Source organism: Suncus etruscus, chromosome 8 (assembly GCF_024139225.1).
Source record: "Suncus etruscus isolate mSunEtr1 chromosome 8, mSunEtr1.pri.cur, whole genome shotgun sequence".
NCBI classification, from domain to species: domain Eukaryota; kingdom Metazoa; phylum Chordata; class Mammalia; order Eulipotyphla; family Soricidae; genus Suncus; species Suncus etruscus.
In genome coordinates, this window is record NC_064855.1 from 26,624,713 (window position 1) to 26,635,978 (window position 11,266).

The window sequence follows — 11,266 nt, forward strand, 5'->3', positions numbered from 1 at the left end:
AACATGAATGTTAAAAGTCAATTCACGGGCCCGGAGAGATAGCCCAGCGGTGTTTGCCTTGTAAGCAGCCGATCCAGGACCTAAGGTGGTTGGTTTGAATCCCGCTGTCCCATATGGTCTCCCGTGCCTGCCAGGAGCTATTTCTGAGCAGACAGCCAGGAGTAACCCCTGAGTACCACAGGGTGTGGCCCAAAAACAAACAAAAAAGTCAATTAACTGTTTTTCACACCAGGAAATATAGATGTTGGACCATGCTGGAGGGAAAGTCATAGAGAAAACACTCAGGTAATCACAATACCAGAGGGACATATAGTACCAGGAGGCAGCTCTTCTGTGATATTCCTTTTGCTTCCCAAAACACAGAGATGATCCTTTACTCCACATAGGCTTCAAACTTCTCTTCAGATAGCTACATGGTCAAAACCTATTTATCAATTACCTTTCTAATAATTCCATTGATGAAGAGGCCTACTGAAGGTAACCTCACTTTTATACTTTTTTGTGGGGGGAGCACATCCTGCAGTGCTCAGGGGTTACTCCTGGCTTTGCACTCAGAAATCAATCCTGGCAGGCTTAGGGACCATATATGATGCTGCGGATTGAACCGGATCCATCCCAGGTCTGCCACATGCAAGGCAAATGCCCTACTGCTGTGTTATTGCTCCAGTCTTTCACTTGTATATATTTTAAGTTTATCAAGGGTGGGGGAATGGGCCTCACTAGCAGTTGTCAGGGCTCAAAGATCACTTCTGGCAGTGTCCAGAGCATAGAACTGGAGCAAGACAAGTACCATAACCCCTGTCACTCTGACCCTTTTTGAAAACATGGCTTTGGCGAGTTGGTGTGAATTTTCCATAAAGCCAACCGCTGTGTAAATTGAGGGAAGATTGCCTTTTGTTCTTTGTGGAGATGCAGTCAGCTTTGTTCATCATGTGAAAAAATCAGATTGCTAATAGCAGCACCACTTGGGCTTTGGAAAGATCCCTGGCCACATTTATTGGAGAGTAGACCTTATCACAAACATTCCCTCTGAGAAGCAATCTTCAGAAAATTCTTTCTCCCTTTGTACTTAACCCACTGCTTTACCAGTTCTTATTGACTTTGAAAATACCCTCCACTATCACTACAGTTTATATATAAATGGTCAGCCTCAACTCTTCTGGAGGCACTCCTAAAGGGTAATCAGAGGGTGACTTGAGGGTCTGGTAAACCAGAGAGTTCAAGGCAAAGACCCCCACTTGTGATGCGAATCAAACTCTGCAGTTCCGGAGATTGCCTGGGTATACAACAGTGATGCAGGGTGTCATCTGACAGTGCTCAGGAAACCATGTGGTGGCTAAGATTAAACTCAGGGTAGGTGCTTCCTAAGCATGTGCCCTCAGCTATGCTATCGCCCTCTGATCCAGATTTTAAACTGAACACCTAAAGAGCAAAGGCCATGCCTCATTCATTTGTGTATCTTTCACATCTTGTATAAAACCTAATATTTAGAAGTCACTTTATAAATGTTTGTGAATCCATCTGTTCATTTTTGCATTTATTTCATCACAAATTTTTATTTAGCCTTGACTGTATATAAAACTGCTACATGATAGGAATATTTCAAAGAACAAAACAAAACCAAGCTCTGGGAACTTAAACTCTAATAAAAGGGAGAGAAAAATAAAACACATTCCCTATGCAACTTTTATTGCTGATAAATCTATCAGATTTATCATATAAGTAAGTCACTATGAAAGCAGGTTGATGAGAAAATTATTCTAAACAAAAAGAGAAATAAGAATTGAGATCCAACTATATTTGCTGTTGATTGCTACCAAGTCCTTCTAAAACATAGGAACTTCAAAGCAGGCACCATTTACGATAGCTCTGGAGTCCATAGCTCATTTTAAAGCTTCTGATGATCAAGTCCAGGCTCTGACAGCAGCTGGATTCCCACCGGAGTCTGTGGTCTGTCTTCAGGTCAGTTGAGCTCTGCTGGGATCATTCAGTCCAGCCAAAATGGGCTTGTTCTCAGGATGACAATGGGATTCTCAGAAACCAGGCAGATCCTGCAAGACTACTTAAGCCTAGTCTTCTGGTGATGTCAGGAAGGCCTTTGGCCTGTCTATTTTTCAGTGATGGAAACAACAATTCTCATTCCTCAAGGAAAAGGCAGAACGTTAGAAAAAGGGTTTGGTTTGGTTTTATTTAAGTACAGGAGGAGGGGTGAGGAACAGCGATCAGTTTCCTTATCAGTTGAGGCCTCTTAAGCCTTAAAAAAAATAAATGCCAGTCAACCAGACAGTTAGGGAAGCAAATTGGGGTCAGTCTATCAATGACCTGAGACAGGAAGCATAGAATATTCCAGAAGGTCAAGGCAAACAAGGTGGCTTCATGATGAGAGGTAGAGATGAACTGTCACTAAAAAAACAAGGAAGTATGGGAGTGGGGAGTGGGAGGGAGGGAGGATGGCACAACTGGTGCTGGTAAGATTCTTAGTGTTGGCTGGAAAAATGTTTAACTCACGACTTGATCAGAATTTATAGAACTGCTGTATTAGAAAAAAACATTCCTAACCAAGAGCTGGACAGATAGTATAGGTACTAAAGCTCTTGCCTTGTAAGCAGTTAACCATGGTTTGATCTCCAACACAGTTTATATTCCCCTAAGCATTGCCAAGAGCAATATTCCCTGAGCACAAAGCCAAGAGTAAGCCCAGAGTGGCACTGAGTCCCAAGCCCTCAACTCCTAACTAGCACAAAGCCAAGTTTGATTGTCTTGGTCTTAGAAAGAGGTCAGATTCCAAAAGCTAATGTTACTTTGAATCTGGCGAATTATTGGGTGGGTATGTGCATATAGGAGATCAGAGCATGAGAGAGAGAGAGAGAGAGAGAGAGAGAGAGAGAGAGAGAGAGAGAGAGAGAGAGGAGAGGGAGGGAGGGAGGGAGGGAGGGAGGAGGGAGAGAGAGGAAGGAGAGGAGAAGGACGGGAGGGGAGAGGAAGGAGAGGAAAGGAGGGGAGGGGAGAGGGGAGGAAGAGAAGGGAGAGAGGGAAGGAGAGGGGGGAAGGGGAGGAGAGAGGAGAGAGAGGAGAGAAGAGGGGAAAGGAGAGAGAGGGAGAGGAAAGGAGAGAGAGGAGAGGGAGAGAAGGGGGAGAGAAGAGGAGAGGAGAGAGAGAGGAGAGGGAGAAGGAAGGAGAGGAGAGGAGAGGAGAGGAGAGAAGGAGAGAGAAGGGAGAAGAGGAGAGAGAGGAGGAGAGGAGAGGAGAGAGAGAGAGAAGAGAGGGGAAAGAGAGAGGGAGAGGAAAGGAGAGAGAGGAGGGGGAGAGAAGGGGGAGAGAGGAGAGGAGAGGAGAGGAGAGGAGAGGAGAGGAGAGGAGAGGAGAGGAAGGAGAGGATAGGAGAGGAGAGGGAGGAGAGGAGAGGGAGAGGAGAGGGAGAGGAGAGGAGAGGAGAGGAGAGGAGAGGAGAGGAGAGGAGAGGAAGAGAGAGGAGAGGGAGGAGAGGGGAAGGGAGAGGGGAGGGGAGGGAGAGGAGAGAGGGTGGGAGAGGAGAGGGGAGGGGAGAAGAGAGGGGGGGAGAGGAGAGGAGAGAGAGAGGAGAGAAAAGGGAGAGGGGAGAGAGAAGAGAGAGAGGGAGGGAGAGGGAGAGAGAGGAGGGAGAGGGAGAGAGGAGGGAGAGGAGAGAGAGGGAGGAGAGAGAGGAGGGAGAGAGAGGAGGGAGAGGGAGGGAGAGAGGGAGGAGAGGAGAGGAGAGGGAGAAGGGAGGAGAGGGGGAGGGGAGAGAGAGAAAGAGAGAGAATAGATGGGAGGCCCTAAGAAACAAGAGCTGCTTGAGTTCAGTCAAGGAGCTGGGAGATTTTACTTTGTTGGTGTTATGACATCTTTCCCAAAACTAGGTACTCAGGCTTCTCTTTCCCTTTTCACTCTGGCCATTATGGAACCTCCCTATCCATTGTCTCAGCACTGTGAGGGCTATACCAGTTAGCTGCTTTTATTCCCTATGTTCCAAAAAGAGCAGCAGAGTGCACTGTCCCCAAGTCTCCATGTCTTGGGTCCTCTCTCCAGCAGACTCCCCTAAGACAACGCAATTGTCTCCATTCCCCCAGACCCCTCATATGGTGATGATTAGGTATCCACCCAGCCTGGAACCAGATAGTGTCCATTTCTGCTTGGCTGACTAGGGATCCTGCTTCTCCCTGGTTCTGTCTCTCACACAGTCATCTGGCTTTAGCCCATCTGGGGGAGGACAGGGGAAGCCAGACAGCCGTGAATCTTGCTGTTGGCTCGAAAATGTTCCTCCTCCTGGGAGGACTGAGGGGAGCTCCTGACAAGGAAAATGTATAGCTCAGTAGCAGAGAAAGATGCCCTTTGGCATTACCCAGGCGCAAGGTCAGCTCAAATCCTTCAGGAGACAGTGGGGCATGGGTGTGGCCTGATTTTTCCCATAAACTTCCATGCAACTTAGAGGTGATAAGCAAAGGGCAGCAGAGGGCTTCAGAACCAGAGAGATTGTTGTATTAATACAACTGGGGCGGGGAGGGTCAAGCTTCATTCCCCAAGAAATTGATCTTACTTGAATATAGGTTCGGACTCTGAACTAAATCTCTTACTTAAGGAAGTCAAGAAAGTAAATAGAACACCAAAGAAATAATGGGTCCCAAAGATCGAAAAGATTTCCTTTTCCTTCCTTGCATCTTTCCTGGACAGTCTTTTCTTGCACCCCAAAGTTTGCATTTTAACTATCAAAGTTAAAAATAGACATTGATTGGGGCCGGAGAGATAGCATGAAGGTAAGGCATTTGCTTTGCATGCACAAGGAAGGTGGTTCGAATACCGGCATCCCATATGGTCCCCTGAGCCTGCCAGGAGCGTTTTCTGAGCATAGATCCAGGAATAACCCCTGAGTGCTGCCCGGTGTGATCCTAAAGCCAAAAACCAAAAAAAAAAAAAAAAATTAGACATTGAATGTCCCAGGGTGTCTGTGTCTATCTGGAATATCCCATGTGGTCTTAGCAAATGACCAGACAAATGTTTTATGCTCTTTTGGTACAAATTTGGAGGGGAGAAAAATTTTGCCTTAGCATAAATCTCAATTCACTGCCCTTTGCTAAATTAGATAAACTTGTGATACCCACAAGCCCGAACCCCCAGCCAGTCTCCCCTGCACTTACACCTTAGGCCTCCTTTTCTTTTTTTGTCACACACATTTCCCTCCCCAGTTCTAAGGGTTCAAGGCCTCAAATTATGGTATTAAAAGGAGAATTGAATTTTAATGGTATAAACATGAGTGTTACTAGCTCAAGCTCATGATCTGGAAGACTACAAAAGTGGTTCATGGATATAGTACTTTAGTGGAAATTACTATTATTGGAGGAAGGAAGAGGATGTTTTGGACCGAACCCAACAGTGTGCAGGGCTGTTCCTGACCTTGTGCTCTGGAGTGACTCCTGACAGTGCCCAATGGGGATTAAACTACTGAACTGGGTTTGAGCACATGTTAGGCAAGGAGTTACTTGTAGCACTGGACTCAGGAATCACTCCTGGCAGTGTTTGGGAGACCATATAAGATTCAGAGGATGGAACTTGGCTTGGCCACATCCTAGGCCAGTGCCCTATCTGTTGTACTATCACTCCAGACCCTTCAGCTCTTTTCTGGAAATTAAATAAGTTGTTACCTAAACAGAACTTTGCATAGGACTATATACACTATATAATGTTTGAATCCATGTACCTGACATTTAGAAAACCAGTCTCAGCTACCACACACATGTGGTCCTGTGCCTGATAGACAACATGAACAGGAAGTTAAAAAGGAGACAAAGTATGAAAATTGGCTTGTAGGAGACTTGCTCAGAGCACTGAGGCAGTACTGGAAGCTACCAAGCTTTGTATTAATATAAATGACAAAGATTCTTGCCCCAGCTGTGTCCCTACCAGGTAAGATAGCTCCTCATGAAATTAGAGTATCCCCAACCCCACTCAAAAATGCATGGGGATCAAGAGCAGATCTTTGAAGGTGAACCTGCATCTGTTTCCATCTCCCTGTTATAGCACGGGGACACAAGTGGACTGTTCTTTGCCACCTCCTCCTCTCTTACTGGGATAGCTGCACAATGTGTAGGCTCATCCCTGAGACCCTACTATACTGACCTACTGGTCCATGGTGCCACCACTCCAATGATCCACTGGTCCATGATGTCATTGTCCCATTTAACTACTTCTCTCCTCATCTACTCATTCATGATGCCACCACTGCAATGATCCAATGCTCTATAGAGATACCACTCGTCTGCCCCACTGATCCAAGATGTCACTGCCCCGATGCTGCCAAGCCCCACCAGGAGGACTGCCCCACCCTACATCCAGATCTAGAAACTCACTAAAAGTCTTTCTTTGGGGATTTTGCTTATTTGGGGCCAGGACTTACCCCTGGCTTTGTGCTTAGGTCTAATTCCTGGCTCTAAACTTTGGAGACCCTTTGTGGTGCCAGAATGGAACTCAGGTCAGCTGCATGTAAGATAAGTGTCCTGCCTGTTGTTCTATCTCTCTGGGTCACAAGACCCACTGCTATCTTTCACCTCCACCACTGCTTCACTTCCTCCACCTATAAGTTCACTCCTTCATCCCTCTCTTCTCTTCCTAGAACTGTTCCTCATGGTTCCTCATGGACCCTGCATGTCAGGTCTTCTTCACTGATAGCTCACTGCTTCATAGCAGTCACTGCAGATCCCTTGTTGAAGAGATCAGTATGTGAATGACTGGATTAATTAACATAAATTTGAAGGAAGAGCTAAATCCTTGGATCCAGGAATGCCCCAGCTTAATGGAGGAGCAAGCACCAAGGAATCTGATAATGGTCTACAGCAACCAGACTCAGTCACTGAGCCCCAGTTTCTACATCTTGAAATGAGAAGCAATCCCTATGTTTAAAAATTACATTCACATGAGACAAGAGTAATAATACAGAAAGGGAAGTGCTTGCCTTGCATGTTGCAGATCCCAGTTCAATCGCTGCTGTCCCATATGGTCCCTCAAGTTCTGCCAAGAATAATTTCGTTTTTTGTTTTTTTTTTTTGGTTTTTGGGCCACACCTGGCAGTGCTCAGGGGTTACTCCTGGCTGTCTGCTCAGAAATAGCTCCTGGCAGGCACAGGGGGCCATATGGGACACCTTTGGCCCTGGATCAGCTGCTTGCAAGGCAAACACCACTATGCTATCTCCCTGGGCCCCACCAAGAGTAATTTCTGAGTGCAGAGTCAAGAGCAACTCATGAGCACAGCTGAATGTGGCCCAATGATTAAAAGAAATAAAAGTATACTCACATTTCAAGATCTATTGATTATTATTGATTCATGAATGAGGCAACAAATCAGCTAGCAAGTAGAAATGTGCAATGGAAACTTAAAAAAAAATAGGAGGATTATGATGGTAAAGGGGGAAGCAAGATCATTAGCAAAAGATCTTATTTATTTTTTGGTCTCAAATTCACTCCTTGTCATAGCTCAATGGACCATAAAGAGTTGATGTCAATCTCCTGGGTCTCCTGCATGCAAAGTCATCACTCGTTGAGATAACAGTTAGATTTTCTCTCCAGGCTCAGGAAATATGATTATGATGACCACACCAGGCAGTGTTAAGGTGCCTGACTCTGTGTTCAGGATTGATCCCAAGAGATAGGGTATCAGTGATTGAATTAAGGTTGACCACAAGCAGAGCAAGCACCCTACCCACTGTACTATCTCATTAATCCAGAAAATACTATTTTAGATTAAACCACCATCCCCTCCAGGAAAGGCAACTGAGGTAGTCAGATGGTTTTCCGGGGGCTGATGAAGAAACCCATGTTTGTACTTTGAGAGAAGTTGAAATTGCCTTTAGATTAGGAAGGAAGTCTGAGGCCTGGGATAATAGCATGAATGGTTCCATTACAATTTTGTTTCTTTTCTCCTCTTTCAACACATCATTTCTGCCTTTTCAATTTCTTCATTATTGTTGATCTCAAGCTTAGGTCACACATTGATGAATGTAATATAAATAAGTTTTATGTCCACCGCTTCTTTTTTTAATATTTTATTTAAACACCTTGATTACATACATGATTGTGTTTGGGTTTCAGTCATGTAAAGAACACCACCCATCATCAGTGCAACATTCCCATTACCAGTGTCCCAAATCTCCCTCCTTCCCACCCGACCCCCGCCTGTACTCTAGACAGGCTTTCCATTTCCCTCATACATTCTCATTATTAGGATAGTTCAAAATATAGTTATTTCTCTAACTAAACTCATCCCTGTTTGTGGTGAGCTTCCTGAGGTGAGCTGGAACTTCCAGCTCTTTTCTCTTTTGTGTCTGAAAATTATTATTGCAAGAATGTCTTTCATTTTTCTTAAAACCCATAGATGAGTGAGACCATTCTGCATCTTTCTCTCTCTCTCTGACTTATTTCACTCAGCATAATAGATTCCGTGTACATCCATGTATAGGAAAATTACATGACTTCATCTCTCCTGACAGCCGCATAATATTCCATTGTGTATATGTACCACAGTTTCTTTAGCCATTCGTCTGTTGAAGGGCATCTTGGTTGTTTCCAGAGTCTTGCTATGGTAAATAGTGCTGCAATGAATATAGGTGTAAGGAAGAGGTTTTTGTATTGTATTTTTGTGTTCCTAGGGTATATTCCTAGGAGTGGTATAGCTGGATAGTATGGGAGCTCGATTTCCAGTTTTTGGAGGAATCTCCATATCGCTTGTCCACCGCTTCTTAATACCACTGCTCATCTCTACCTGTCCTTCTCCTCCTCCTGCTCTTCCTTTTCCACCTCCTCTACCCATGTCCCACTGTCACTTCCAGAACAGCTGGGAGATTCTGTTTCATCCTGGAATCATCTACTTTAATCACTGGAACTCGCCCTCTGCCAGGACTGAAATAATCATGGATGACAGAGCCGGAGAGATGGCACAGCAGCATTTGCCTTGCAAGCAGCCGATCCAGGACCTAAGGTGGTTGGTTGGAATCCCAGCGTCCCATATGGTCCCCCATGCCTGCCAGGAGCTATTTCTGAGCAGATAGCTAGGAGTAACCCCTGAGCACCGCCGGGTGTGGCCCAACCCCCCTCCCCCAAAATAATAATGGATGACATTCAGATGGAGTAATGTCCCATAGACCTAGGACAAAGCTTGGTATTTCAGAGAAATTCCAGAAGACTGGCTAGCACAGGTTCCCCCACATCTACCCACATCTCTCTACCCAATCCTAAGTCCTGGGCAAGAGAAGAGTGCTGCCACCCCCATAGCCTAGACAGGGCAATGTTGGAGGTTGCTCAACTCAGCTACAGGTCATGGCTGGAGTCAGAAGTTGTCACTATTCTGCTTTTGCTTGGTAGATCACATAGAAAATGAGTGGCAATGAACAAACCACAAAAATCACTCCTGGAACTAGCAGAGATAGGACACACTGCAGAGTGCCCCACCAGGAGCACCTCTGCAGGAGCAGGGCTAAGGCCAGAGATCCCACACTCTCATTAACTCTGCTCCCGGCTTGAATTTTTGGTCAACACACAGGCACATTCCCATCAGGGTCTTTAATTCAAGGCTCCCTACAGACCTGAGAATGAACTTAGAGGGGAGAAGATTTGCTTATTCCATGTTGTAAAAGGTATTTTCAGGCCTGAACAAAGGAGCTCGGTTCTCATAGGAAGCAGTACTCTGGGGATGGCAAAGGGCTTCGAGGTTGTAGGGCATCTGGAAGAGTGCCCCCAAAAGAGAACGGAGGTGGCTACAAACCAGATGGGCACTGCATGCCAGGAAAGGGAATTCCACGGTGCACAGGAATATGACAGAACCATGGGCTCAGGACACCTTATGTGCCCTCATTTCCTTCCCATATGCCCACCACTGCATTCTCCCAGAGGTCTCCTTTGCCCAGTTGGGCCAGTAGAGCTGCAGGTATCCCCTGCTGTAAAATGCTAGTGTACAGAGAGTGACCATTTCTTCACTGCCAATGGCTTGGTGCCCCAGTTATAACTGGCTCTTCAGACAAACCTTCTAGTTCCTTCTCCATTTCCAGCTAGCTCAGTATTTTCCTGGCTCTACTGCAAGTTGTGCTCCCTGCTACAGCTCTGGCTTCTTACAACCTGATGAATTGACAGTTCATTTTTATAGGGGGGCTTCCAAGTGGTGGTTAGGGGCTCTGAGGTCCCACTGTCAATTTCTGGTAAGCAGTCTGACTGAGAGTGTCCCGAAGGAATGCTAGAGATACTGCAGACCACCTTGCAGATACTGGGACCTCCATGGCCACATCTGATGTTCAAGTCATTTTGTATAGTTGACTCAAGTGATTTTAAACATATTCCCTCATATTGGCTCCCATTATCTATTTCTATGACCATCTGACAACTAATCTAGGGGATCTTTGGGACTTCACACATTTAGGAAGGAGCAGCTTTGAGGAAGGCCATTTTTAGCTCAGTGGGCATCTCAGCAACTACGACACACAAAGCATCTACCTTGACACAGCACTTCTGCCTCTTGACTCCAAACATTACTTAGTTTGGTGAGGTTTTTATCTTTTTGTTTATTTGATTTTTGGTCAACACCTGGCAATGCTGAGGACTTACTCCTGCCTCTGTGCTCAAGGATCACTGATATCAGGGTTCTGGGGACAAAATTAGGTACCTGGGATCAAACCCAAGTGTACAAGGCAAGAGCCCTGCCCTCTGTATTGTCTCTTCAGTCCCAATCACTCTATTTAGGAACATCACCTTCACTGTATTCTCTTCTCTGCTCAAAGAGCTGTGCATGCCACCTCGTAGTCCCCCTTCCAGTCTTGCTGGTGATGGGGACAGTCCAATGTAAAGGTGATAAGAAATAACAAAGGAGTAAAAGTGTAAAAGTGTCTTAATATATATTTAGGATGGAAAAAAGGGCTGGAGGCAAAGATCTCAATGTGTTTGCAAGCAGTGCTTGCACCATGGTCCCTGCACTGTGAATAGCAGCTGAAAACCCAGCGGAGCTCAGTTCTACTCATGAGCGAGTGAGCTGGGAACTGCTGCCAGAAGTTTCTCCCTCCCCTCTAGCCTCTGAGCCAGAGTCTGGAGTCCAGCGCAGGTTTCTGGGTGCTCCAAATTCATTTGTTCTTGGCTGAAGACGATTTCCTGTTTCTAAAAAAAGACTGCTGGGATGTCTTAGGAGGCCCTTTGGACAGCAAATCCTGCTGGCCTGGGCAGGGCCCCAGGGAGCTACTGGGCAAGGGCTGGTTCTCATTAACATGCTTTCTCCCAAAGG